At 41.1% G+C, this 12,313-nt stretch overlaps 1 protein-coding gene across 1 annotated transcript in view; it reads left to right on the top strand.

The window, feature by feature from the left end:
* Positions 1-12,313, top strand: part of PAK5 (p21 (RAC1) activated kinase 5) — a 421,808-nt gene that overhangs the window by 351,118 nt on the left and 58,377 nt on the right. The gene's annotated exons all lie outside the window — the stretch shown is intronic.

Here is a 12,313-nt window from a genome sequence, read left to right as displayed (position 1 = left end):
AACTCTAGGCTATTTTGAGCCGTGCATCTTTCCTTCAGAGAGGGACCTTTAAACCGTGTGTAATGTGTCAAAAGCACTAGAAAATCTAGACAAACAACTTGGAGACAGTGTCTTGGAAGATGGTCATGGCATGTGGGACCATAGGGTGTGGGCTGACCACATGCAGGAGGAAAGTTGGCCAGTCACAGAGAACAGTGTGGAAAGCCAGGGGCTTGACTCTCCCTCTGGGAAGAAGCCCTGTGTGCACTGGAGACGAGCCGGGGGAGACTAAACCCCCAGGAGCTATGAGGTGCTGATTCTCTGATTAGGATAGAACTTGAAGGCTTTGGGCAATGAGGTGGTATAAGGAGAAGGGATTCACAGAAACGGGAGGAAGAACAGAGGAGAAGGAGTGAATGGAGCCCAAGAAAATGGATGGCTACTTCCTACCCACCAGGTAAAGCCAGCTGCTGCTCACCTGTCCCCGCCTCCCCACCTACAGGCACTTCCCAGGAGAAGCCACAGGGGGCTCCCTCCCTAGGGGCTCCATCTACCCAGAAAGCCATTATGTCATTAGCCAGGTAGCTGTCCAGGTTTTTGGCTACTTTTGTATTAATATCTAGAGGTGACTGTGATTTTTTTCTCTCCAGGTCACTATACCTGCCAGCCTTCTGTGTTTTGTGATGCTTCTGTATTGAAAGTGGTCCCATCCAGCTTCCTTGGTTCTATGTCAAGACCAAATAGGGTAAAATAAATCAACTTGGCTTTCCCATCAAAGACACCTCTGTCTCAACCATCTGTGACTTAGAGGAATAGGAAATAAAGTGCATACATGTTATTTTTCTTTTGATCATTCACTTGCTTGCTTTGTTTTGTTTTGTTGTTTTGTTTTATGGTTAAAGACTAGATTAAGCAAATGCTTATTTTTGCCTGTAAAGTGAAAGTGAAAGTAAAGTTGTTCAGTTGTGTCTGACTCTTTGTGACCCCTTGGACTATATAGTCCATGGAATTCTCCAGGCCAGAATACTGGAGTGGGTAGCCGTTCCCTTCTTCAGGGGCTCTTCCCAACTCAGAGATCTAACCCACGTCTCCCGCATTGCAGGTGGATTCTTTACCAGCTGAGCCACCAAGAAATCCTAAGAATACTGGATTGGGTAGCCTATCCCTTCTCCAGGGGATCTTCCTGACCCAGGAATCGAACCAGGATATCCTGCATTGCAGGTGGATTCTTCACTAGCTGAGCTAGCAGGAAAACCCACCCGCCACCCCCAACCTGCCCATTTTTTGGCCTGGAAAAGCTCTATTACATATCAATTCAGGCAAGATGAGAAATTTCTTGGATTAAGGTCAAATTATTCCCCAAGAGGAAAGCAAACTTTGGTTGATAAAGAGGATCTTTTCTGTATTTTGCTCAGATGTTGTGGTCATGTTTGACCGATTTGAAGCAGCTCTGAAATCTCAGCTCTGTTGAATGTTGGATGTAAACCAAGCTTTTTACTAGTTACCAATCTAGCGTGGAAAAGTCCTCCAGTGCAAAATGATTAGAATGAACTGCAAAAGAAATCTTTAGATTCTCAACCTGAAGATGATTAATCTATGGCAGGTGAGCATCTGTACTAGGCTTATCCCAGACACCCAGGGGCTCTGCTCCACCTGAATACAATGGGGCTAGCCATGGGCAGCATGATTGCCTAGATCGTATATTAAGTAGTTGTGGAGCAAAGCCTTTGAATTCAGACATTCCTGGAATTTAATCCTGACTTGACCACTGTATTAGTCAACTATGATTTCAAAAATGCTGCCTAACAACCCCCGAAATGTAATGGCTTATAACTGCAAACACTTATTTTTCTTTCTCCTGTGTCTGCAGGTTGGTAAGGTTACTCTGCTTCAAGTTCAGGATACCTAAAGTTGGCTTTAGGCTTTAGGTTGTGTTCAAGTCTGCTTTGGACGCCTCTTGGTATCCTTGGATGAACAAGTGCCCAGGTCAGGTTCTTTTTAGGGAAGATGGCAAGAACTCAGGAACCAAGCCAAATCATGCAGACACGTTAAAGCCTCTGCTTGCGTGCATTCAGCAACATTCCAATGGCCAAAGCGAGCCCCATGACCAAGCTCAAAGTCAATGGATTGGGGATATGTCTTCCACATACTGTACTAATAGACACTAAAAAGTCATATACAAAGTGTTGATTTTATAATCATTACAAGGAGGGGGGTGAAGAATTGAAACAGTATTTCATCTATTACCACCATTAACATGCTGAAAACCTTGATAATTTCTCTTCTATCATTTGTAAGGCAAGTGCTTGCTACCTAGAGCTGCTGAGAAGATAAAAGCAGAAGGTAGAGGATAGCACATAGTGAGTGATTAATGAAGGGACCTTGATTGTAGCAGAATCTGCCCTTTCCCTTTAAACTGTTTTTCTCTCCTGATCTCTTCTCCACCATCCCAACAGCAGCATGTCGCTTCTGCAATTCTTGAATTCTCCTGCCTGACCTCTTCTCATTTCCAGAACTGATTCAAATATTATAGTTGCGCATGAGGCTAGGGAAATGTGAGCTTCTTTGCAGACTCTCCCTTATGTTTCTGTTGCAGAAACCAGTGCTCGAGAAACTAAGAGTTGGAGAACTCAGGTTTATTATGCCAGCAGGCCGAGAGGAGTTAACACTCCAAGCTCTGAGCCCTGAACAAAGGGGTTACAGAGTTTTTATAGACAGACTGTAGTGGGCGACACTAGCTTCTAATAGGCTGGTTTAAACTAAGGGGTTTCGCATGCGCATGAACAGTGGTCAATATGGAGAGGGAGATGTCTGACCTTTACATGGACAGGTGTGATTAAGCAGGTTTGCAGGGGCTGGGCAATTGCAAAGAGCAGGATAAGGGTGAGTAAGGTAATCTCCAGTTTCTAGTATTGCAAGTTGCCACTTTCTGAGACTACACGACCTACATGATCCAGACTTTGCAAGGAGCAAGCTGAGTTACAGAAGCAGAAGAAGGAGATTATGTAAAATTTTAACTTTTTCTCTTTGACTGTGGGAAAGATCAATTGAGATCCAGATATCAGCTTTATGATTGTGACGCCCCATTTACTAACGAGGCTTCATACACTGATCAGATTGGGACTGCTGACCTGTAGACAAGACATTCTAGGTCCTTACCACATGGAAGCAGAAGAATATCCGTGCCAGGCAGACAGAAGATTGTCCAGAACAATAAAGAGAAGGACCCTGGAGCCCTGCATGCTCCCTAACCTTTCTCCTTTACCTTCAATCAGATAAGCCATGCTCCCTGTCATATGCAGACAAGAGCTTAGCAAAAGCAAGAGAAGGAAAGTATTGTTCCAGTGGAAGACCCGTCATGGAAACACGAGGACAGGGGATAAGCAGTTTCCCTGACAACTTGTTTAACAAATGAGGAAGATTAATCCCTTGCTGGGAGCCTTCTCAGTAGTCATCTATTATCACAAACAAGGTTGTGTAGCAAAGCCCTCCAAAACCAAAGAGCTTAAAACAGGCTGAAACTGCAACATATTCCTGAAAGAAATAAAAGAAGACATACATAAATGGAAAGATGTCCTGTGTTATGGATTGGAAGACTCAGTATTGTTAAGGTGACAATACTACACAAAGTGATCTATAGATCAATACAGTCCCTATCTAAATCTCATTCGTGTTTTTTGCAGAAATAGAAAAACCTATCCTGAAACTCATATGGAATCTTAAGGCACCCCAAATAACTGAACAAAGTTGGGGAATTTACACTTAGTTATTTCAAAACTTACAAAGCAATAAAAATTGCAATAAGGAAAGCTAAAGTATAGAGCTGGCATCAGCATATACATCTAAACCAATGGAACAGAATATAGAACCCAGAAACAAACCCTCACATTTTTGGCTAAGTGATTTTTAATAAGGGTATCAAGATCTTTGGATGGGGAAAGAACAATTTTTTAGCAAACAGTACTGAGAAAACTGGATATCCACATGTAAAAGAAGGAATTTGGAGGTTTACCTTATACCATATATAGAAATTAATTCAAAATGGGGACATAAACATAAGAGCTAAAACTATAAAACACTTAGAAGAAAATATAACAGAAAAGCTTTATGACTTTGTATTTGGCAGTGACTTCTTGGATATGACACAAAAAACACATGTACCTAAAACAAAACAAAACAAAAAACTGGATTTATAAAAACCTTGTATGTCAAAAGACATTACCAAGAGAGTGAAAACACAAGCCAGAAATGTGATAAAATATTTGAAAAGCATTTGTCCACTTTGTATATCTGGAATATACAAAGAACTCCAAATCAACAACAAAACAGTGTAAAATAGGCAAACATCCATCCATGTCTCTACAAATGACTCCATTTTGTTCTTTTTTATATGTACCACATCTTCTTTATCCTGTCATGCAGAGTAAAACAAGTCAGAAAGAAAAAAGCAAATATCATATATTAACATATATATGTGGAATCTAGAAAATGTTATTTGCAAAACAGAAATAGAAACACAGATGTAGAGAGCAAACTTACGGACACCAAGAGAAAGGGAGACTGGGATGAGTTGGGATATTGGGATTGACATACATACACTATTGATACTATGTATAAAATAGATAAATAATGAGAATCTATCGTATATTTCAGGAAACTCTACTTAGTGCCCTGTGGTGACCTAAATGGGAAAGAAAGAAAGTGAAGTCGCTCAGTCGTGTCCGACTCTTTGTGACCCCATGGACACCAGGCTCCTCCGTCCATGGGATTTTCTAAGCAAGAGTTCTGGAGTGGGTTGCCATTTCCTTCTCCAGGGAACTTCCCGACCCAGGGATCGAACCCAGGTCTCCTGCATTGTAGACAGACACTTTACCATTTGAGCCACCAGGAAAGTCAGGAAATCCCCAAAAGAGGATGTGTGTATATATATATATACACATATACATATATATACACACACACACATATACACATATATGTGTACATACATATAGCTGATTCACTTCATTTTACAGTAGAAATGAACACAATACTGCAAAACAACTATACTCCAATAAAATTAATTTTTAAAAAAGAATGGGAAAAAATGGGCAAAAGGACTTGAATAGACATTCTCCAAAGAAGATATACAAACAGCTGAGTGCATGAAAAACTGTTCAACATCAATAGTCATCACTGGGGAAAATGCAAATCAAAACCACAGTGAGGGACTTCCCTGGCAGTTCAGTGGTTAAGACTTTGCCTTCCAATGTATGGGGTGCAAGTTCAATCCCTGGTCAGGGAATTAAGCTTCCACATGCCTCCTAGGCAAAAGGCCAAAACATTAAAAAAAAAAAAAAAAAGCCAGAACAATATTGTTCAATAAAGACTTCAAAATCTGTCCATGTAAAAAAATTTTTTTAAATCACAATCAGAAACCACTTCATATTCTTTAGAATGACTATTATAAAATTTTTAAAATAAATAATACAGAAACTTGCTAGAATGTGGAGAAATTGGAACCCTCATACATTGCTAGTCAGAATGTAAAATGAGTTGGTTGCTCTGGAAAAGAGTTTGGTGGTTACTCAAAAGTTAAAACTAGACTTACCATGTGAAACAGCAATTCTTTTTTTTTTAATTTATTTTCAATTGAAGGATAATTGCTTTATGTGAAACAGCAATTGTCAATGTTCAGTTCATTTCAGTCACTCAGTCGTGTCTGACTCCTTGCGACTCCATGGACTGAAGCATGCCAGGCCTCCCTGTCCATCACCAACTCCCAGAGCCTACTCAAACACATGTCCATCTAGTCGGTGATGCTATCCAACCATCTCATCCTCTGTCATCCCCTTCTTCTACCGCCTTCAATCTTTCCCAGCATCAGGGTCTTCTCCAATGAATCGGTTCTTCACATCAGGTGGCCAAAGTATTGGAGTTTCAGCTTCAGCATCAGTCCTTCCAAAGAAACCCCAGGGCTGATCTCCTTTAGAATGGACTGGTTGGATCTCCTTGCAGTCCAAGGGATTCTCAAGAGTCTTCTCCAACACCATAGTTCAAAAGCATCAATTCTTCGGCGCTCAGCTTTCTTTATAGTCCAACTCTCACATCCATACATGACTACTGGAAAAACCATAGCTTTGACTAGACAGACCTTTGTTGGCAAAGTAATGTCTCTGCTTTTTAATATGCTGTCTAGGTTGGTCATAGCTTTTCTCCCAAGGAGCAAGTGTATTTTAATTTCATGACTGCAGTGATTCTGGAGACCAAAAATTAAAGTCTGTCACTGTTTCCATTGTTTCCCCATCTATTTGCCATGAATTGATGGGACCAGAAACCATGATCTTAGTTTTCTGAATGTTGAGTTTTAAGCCAGCTTCTTCACCCTCCTCTTTCACTTTCATCAAGAGGCTCTTTATTTCTTCACTTTCTGCCATAAGGGTGGTGTCATCTGCATATCTGAGGTTATTGATATTTCTCCTGGCAATCTTGATTCCAGCTTGTGCTTCATCCAGCCCAGCATTTCGCATAATGTACTCTGCATATAAGTTAAACAAGCAAGGTGACAATATACATCCTTGACGTACTCCTTTCCTGATTTGGAGCCAGCTGTTGTTCCATGTCCAGTTCTAACTGTTGCTTCCTGACCTGCATACAGATTTCTCATGAGGCAGGTCAGGAGGTCTGGCATTCCCATTTCTTTAAGGATTTTGCACAGTTTGTTGTGGTCCACACAGTCAAAGGCTTTGGCATAGTCAATAAAGCAGAAGTAGATTTTTTTTGGAACTCTCGCTTTTTCGATGATCCAGCAGATGTTGGAAATTTAACCTCTGGTTCCTCTGCCTTTTCTTTTTTTTTTTTTTCTAATTTTATTTTATTTTTAAACTTTACATAATTGTATTAGTTTTGCCAAATATCAAAATGAATCCGCCACAGGTATACATGTGTTCCCCATCCCGAACCCTCCTCCCTCCTCCCTCCCCATACCATCCCTCTGGGCCATCCCGGTGCACCAGCCCCAAGCATCCAGCATCGTGCATCGAACCTGGACTGGCAACTCGTTTCATACATGATATTTTACATGTTTCAATGCCATTCTCCCAAATCTTCCCACCCTCTCCCTCTCCCACAGAGTCCATAAGACTGTTCTATACATCAGTGTCTCTTTTGCTGTCTCGTACACCGGGTTATTGTTACCATCTTTCTAAATTCCATATATATGCGTTAGTATACTGTATTTATGTTTTTCCTTCTGGCTTACTTCACTCTGTATAATAGGCTCCAGTTTCATCCACCTCATTAGAACTGATTCAAATGTATTCTTTTTAATGGCTGAGTAATACTCCATTGTGTATATGTACCACAGCTTTCTTATCCATTCAACTGCTGATGGACATCTAGGTTGCTTCCATGTCTTGGCTATTATAAACAGTGCTGCGATGAACATTGGGGTACACGTGTCTCTCCCTTCTGGTTTCCTCAGTGTGTATGCTCAGCAGTGGGGTTCCTCTGCCTTTTCTAAATCTAGCTTCAACATCTGGAAGTTCATAGTTCACGTACTATTGAAGCCTGGCTTAGAGAATTTTTAGCATTACTTTGCTAGCATGTGAGATGAGTGCAATTATGTAGTGTTTTGAACATTCTTTGGAGTTGCGTTTCTTTGGGATTGGAATGAAAACTGACCTTTTCCAGTCCTGTGGCAACTGCTAAGTTTTCCAGATTTGCTGGCATATTGAGTACAGCACTTTCACAGCATCATCTTTTAGGATTTGAAATAGTTCAACTAGAATTCCATCACCTCCACTAGCTTTGTTCGTATTAATGCTTCTAAGGCCCACTTGATTTCGCATTCCAGGATGTCTGGCTCAGGTGAGTGATCACACCATCATGGTTATCTGGGTCATGAAGATCTCTTTTGTATAGTTCTTCTGTGTAGTCTTGTCACCTCTTCTTAATATCTTCTGCTTCTGTCAGGTCCATACCATTTCTGTCTTTTATTGTGCTCATCTTTGCATGAAATGTTCCCTTGTAGAATTAGAAATGTATCTCTAATTTTCTTGAAAATTTTCTTTTGCAAAAAGGAAAAATGGCTGTCTGATGAGGCCTTACAAATAGCTGAGAAAAGAAGAAAAGCTAAAAGCAAAGGAGAAAAGGAAAGATATACCCATTTGAATGCAGAGTTCCAAAGACTAGCAAAGAGAGATAAGAAACCCTTCCTCAGCAATCAATTTAAAGAAATAGAGGAAAACAATAGAATGGGAAAGACTAGAGATTCTTATTGTTATATGCCCTCAAATATATTCAAAGTAGCAACTCAGGTATTTGTACACTGATGTTCATAATAGCATTATTTGAAAGCCAAAAGGTGATCCATCAATAAGGGGATGGATAAGCAAAATGGTATACATGTATAATAGGATATTATTCCACATTAAAAAAATTAAATTCTGACGCATGTTACAACATGAGCCTTGAAATCATTATGCTAAGTGAAATAAGCCAGACACAAACAGACAAATATTATATGATTCCACTTATATGAGAGGCAAAGGATAGGTGAATTTGTGGAGACAGAAAGTAGATTCGAAGTTATCAGAGACTAGGGGGAGGCAGGCAGGGAGTTATTTTTTAATGGGTACAGTTTCTGTTTGGGATGATGAAAAAATTCTGGAAATGCATAGTGGTGATGGTTGCATAACAATGTGAATGTAGCTAATAACACTGAATTATATACTTAAACATGGTTAAAATGGTAAATTTTATATTTTATGAGTTTTTTTAAGAGCTAAGAACAGCAAGCATTTGTTGTTCCTCACAATTCTGCAAGTTGGCAGTTTGAGCTGTGCTCAGCTGGCAGGTCTTCCGGTCTCGTCTGGGTTTACCCATGCAGTTGAGTGGGCTGTAGGCTGGCTGGCCTAGGATGTCCTCAGCTGGGATCACCCATCTTTGCTCCGTAAGTCTCATTCCCCAGGCTATCTCAGGCTTGTTCTCATGGCAAGTGGACAGGGTCCAAAGCTGCACAGCCTCTGGACATGTAGATTTGCATAGGCATAACATCACTTTGTCTGCACCCTTTTGGCCAGAGCAAGTCCTGTGGCCAAACAGGCAGAGAAACAGATGCCATCTTCTGATGGGAGGAGCTGCAGAGTCACCTTGAAAAGGACCTGGCACAGCCAGGAGAGGAGAATTAGCATCCTTGTGCATCAACCTACAATCTGACATTCAACAATCTGACATTGTTGAATACAGAACATGTCAGGACACCAAATGGTTTGGGGCTCATATATCTAACCTAGGAGTTGTTTAAAACAGGATCAGTGCCTATTCTAGGAATTTAAAAGTGTAGGAAAGTATACACACTCTACTGTTAGCACACATAATTTTCTCTCCTAGGCGTTAAGCATCTGTCAGATTATTTTTCAATCAAGACAATTCCTTTGCAAACTTGATGCTTTGTATTAGCTGTAACTCTTGAGAGCAGCTGGAATGTGGAGAGAGTCTTCAAAGCAACAGAATTTTTGAGCTGGAAGGCAGCCAGGCAAATCTCAGCACAAAGGGAGTGGTAGACCCAGCAAAGTAAAATAGCTTGACAAAGGCTTCATAATTACCCATGATAGAATTTGGATTAGAACCCAGGTTGCTGAACTCATCTCCCACGCTCTCTCTAGGATATAGTGGTAATCTCATTTTTCTTAGAATATACAGAGCTCAGCTCAGTCATCTAAGGAACTTGATCTGTTCTTTAGGACTTTGCAACTTAAAATTGTCTTTCAGACCATCAGCCTTACTGAAGAGCTTGTTCAAAAGTCAGGATTTTGTTCCCTATATAAGACCTGCTGAATTAGAGTCTGCAAGCTAACAGTTTTGCAAGCTCTTGATGAAAGTGAAAGAGGAGGGTGAAAAAGTTGACTTAAAACTCAACATTCAGAAAACTAATGTCATGGCATCAGGTCCCATCACTTCATTGCAAACAGATGGGAAACCACTGGAAACAGTGACAGACTGTATTTTCTTGGGCTCCAAAATCACTGCAGATGGTGAAATGAAATGAAAAGATATTTGCTCTTTGGAAGAAAAGCTATGACCAACCTAGACAACATATTAAAAAGCAGAGACATTACTTTACCAACAAAAGTCTGTATAGTCAAAGCTATGGTTTTTCCAGTAGTCATGTATGGATGTGAGAGTTGGACTATAAAGAAAGCTGAGCACCGAAGAATTGATGCTTTTGAGCTGTGGTGTTGGAGAAGACTCTTGAGAGTCCCTTGGACTGTAAGGAAATCTAACCAGTCCTTCCTAAAGGAAATCAGTTCTGAATATTCATTGGAAGGACTGATGCTGAAGCTGAAACTCCAACATTTTGGCCACCTGATGTGAAGAACTGACTCATTGGAAAAGAAGACACTAATGCTAGGAAAGATTGAAGGTGGTAGGAAAAGGGGACAATAGAGGATGAGATGGTTGGATGGCATCACCAACCAAATGGACATGAGTTTAAGTAGGCTCCAGGAGCTGGAGATGGACAGGGAAGCCTGGCGTTCTGCAGTCCAGGGGTCACAAAGAGTCGGACACAACTGAGCAACTGAACTGAACTGAACTGGTACAGTGTGCAAATTTCTGTCCAGAGCCTGACAATGCACGAGGTCACTGGGCATTGTAGGTTCCATCATGTGGCTCTGGCATCTCCTGGAAACTTCTGAGAGTATCCTGTTATATCTTCTCTGTCCACCTGACAGACAAGAAACTAAAGAGAAGAAAATATATTTGTTTGTAAATATGGTTTGGACAGACACACATCAAAACCTGCTCATGTTCCATGGGTGACGGTTAGTCTGATGGTCCATTTAGGTGCAAAGGGTGCTGGGAAATGTGGCCCCTGGCTGGGGACAGCCTTGCAACAGTAAGGTTACCCTGTGGAAAGGGAGCACGTATCTTTGGTGGTTACCTAGCATGTCTGTTAATACCACATTAATCAAGAATACCAATATCCAAGCTCATTGGTTTGTGAGAAGGGGACTCCACCTTCATTTGAAATTTATTTTCAAACTTTTATTTTCAAATTTTTTTAATTTTCTTTTTTGGCTGTGCCACATGGCATGCAGAATCTTAGTTCCCCTACCAGGGATCAAACCTGTATGCCCTTCAGTGGCAACATGGAATCTTAACCACTGGACCACCAGGGAAGTCATTAAATTTTTACTGTGAAATATTTTTCTTAAAAAAAGGGTACTGAACACCTGTTGTATCCCATCTCACAGCTTTTAGGCCAACCTTTCTTCCCCCGGCCATTGCTAAGGCATACTTTCGCCACCTCGGTTGAACCACTTACCTCTGCCTTCGAACCTGGTGGTTTTTTACTGCTGAGAATTGAACCCTAACAGTCCACAGACAACCAGCTTGAAAGCATGTCTTACCCCTTTCCCTGTTTACTCACCACGCTATTCCTTGACCTCACTTTCCAAAATAAAGTGCTCACATGCTGGTCACTGTCTCAGCTCTGCGTTTCAGGAAACCAGGCTAAGACGAGAATATAGCACATGGAGAGTTTAAAGAAAATAATACTAAATTCTCACATCTCTTGCTCAAGAAATAGATTGTGGAATATCGTCTCATTCATCTCCAAGTGCTCCCTGAACCTAGAAATAATTTTTGGTTTAATTCAATGCATAAATTAATGAGCAGAAATACTTCCATAAACTAAACTGCTACCTAGACACTAGAACCAAAAAACGGCTAGCAAATAGCAGTTAAGTTCTCAACTATGGTACTCATAGTCTCAAACTGACTTAAATACAAACATCAGTTCAGTTCCGTCACTCAGTTGTGTCCGAGTCTTCGCAACCCCATGAATCGCAGCATGCCAAGCCTCCCTGTCTATCACCAACTCCCAGAGTTCACTCAGACTCACGTCCATCAAGTCAGTGATGCCATCCACCCATCTCATCCTGTGTCTCCTTCTCCTCCTGCCCCCAATCCCTCCTAGCATCAGAGTCTTTTCCAATGATTCAAGTCTTCGCATGAGGTGGCCAAAGTACTGGAGTTTCAGCATCAGCATCATTCCCTCCAAAGAAATCCCAGGGCTGATCTCCTTCAGAATGGACTGATTGGATCTCCTTGCAGTCCAAGGCACTCTCAAGAGTCTTCTCCAACACCACCCTTTTAACTATTAACTCTGGGCAAACTGACTTCAGTTGACTCCAGCCTGGCTGCCTTGCATGTCGCAAGCAGCAAGAACTAGGGCTATAAACTATACATTTGCTTTGCCAAGTTAACACTAAATAGGAAGTCACCTTTGGGTGTTATCCTTGTATGAACTGATGACTAAATGTGTTAGATTTATTGTGCTTTCAAAGGC

This window comes from Bos indicus, chromosome 13 (genome assembly GCF_029378745.1).
Source record: "Bos indicus isolate NIAB-ARS_2022 breed Sahiwal x Tharparkar chromosome 13, NIAB-ARS_B.indTharparkar_mat_pri_1.0, whole genome shotgun sequence".
NCBI classification, from domain to species: Eukaryota; Metazoa; Chordata; class Mammalia; order Artiodactyla; family Bovidae; genus Bos; species Bos indicus.
Note: the sequence above shows the minus strand (reverse complement) of the source record. Positions and strands in the feature narration are given on the sequence as shown.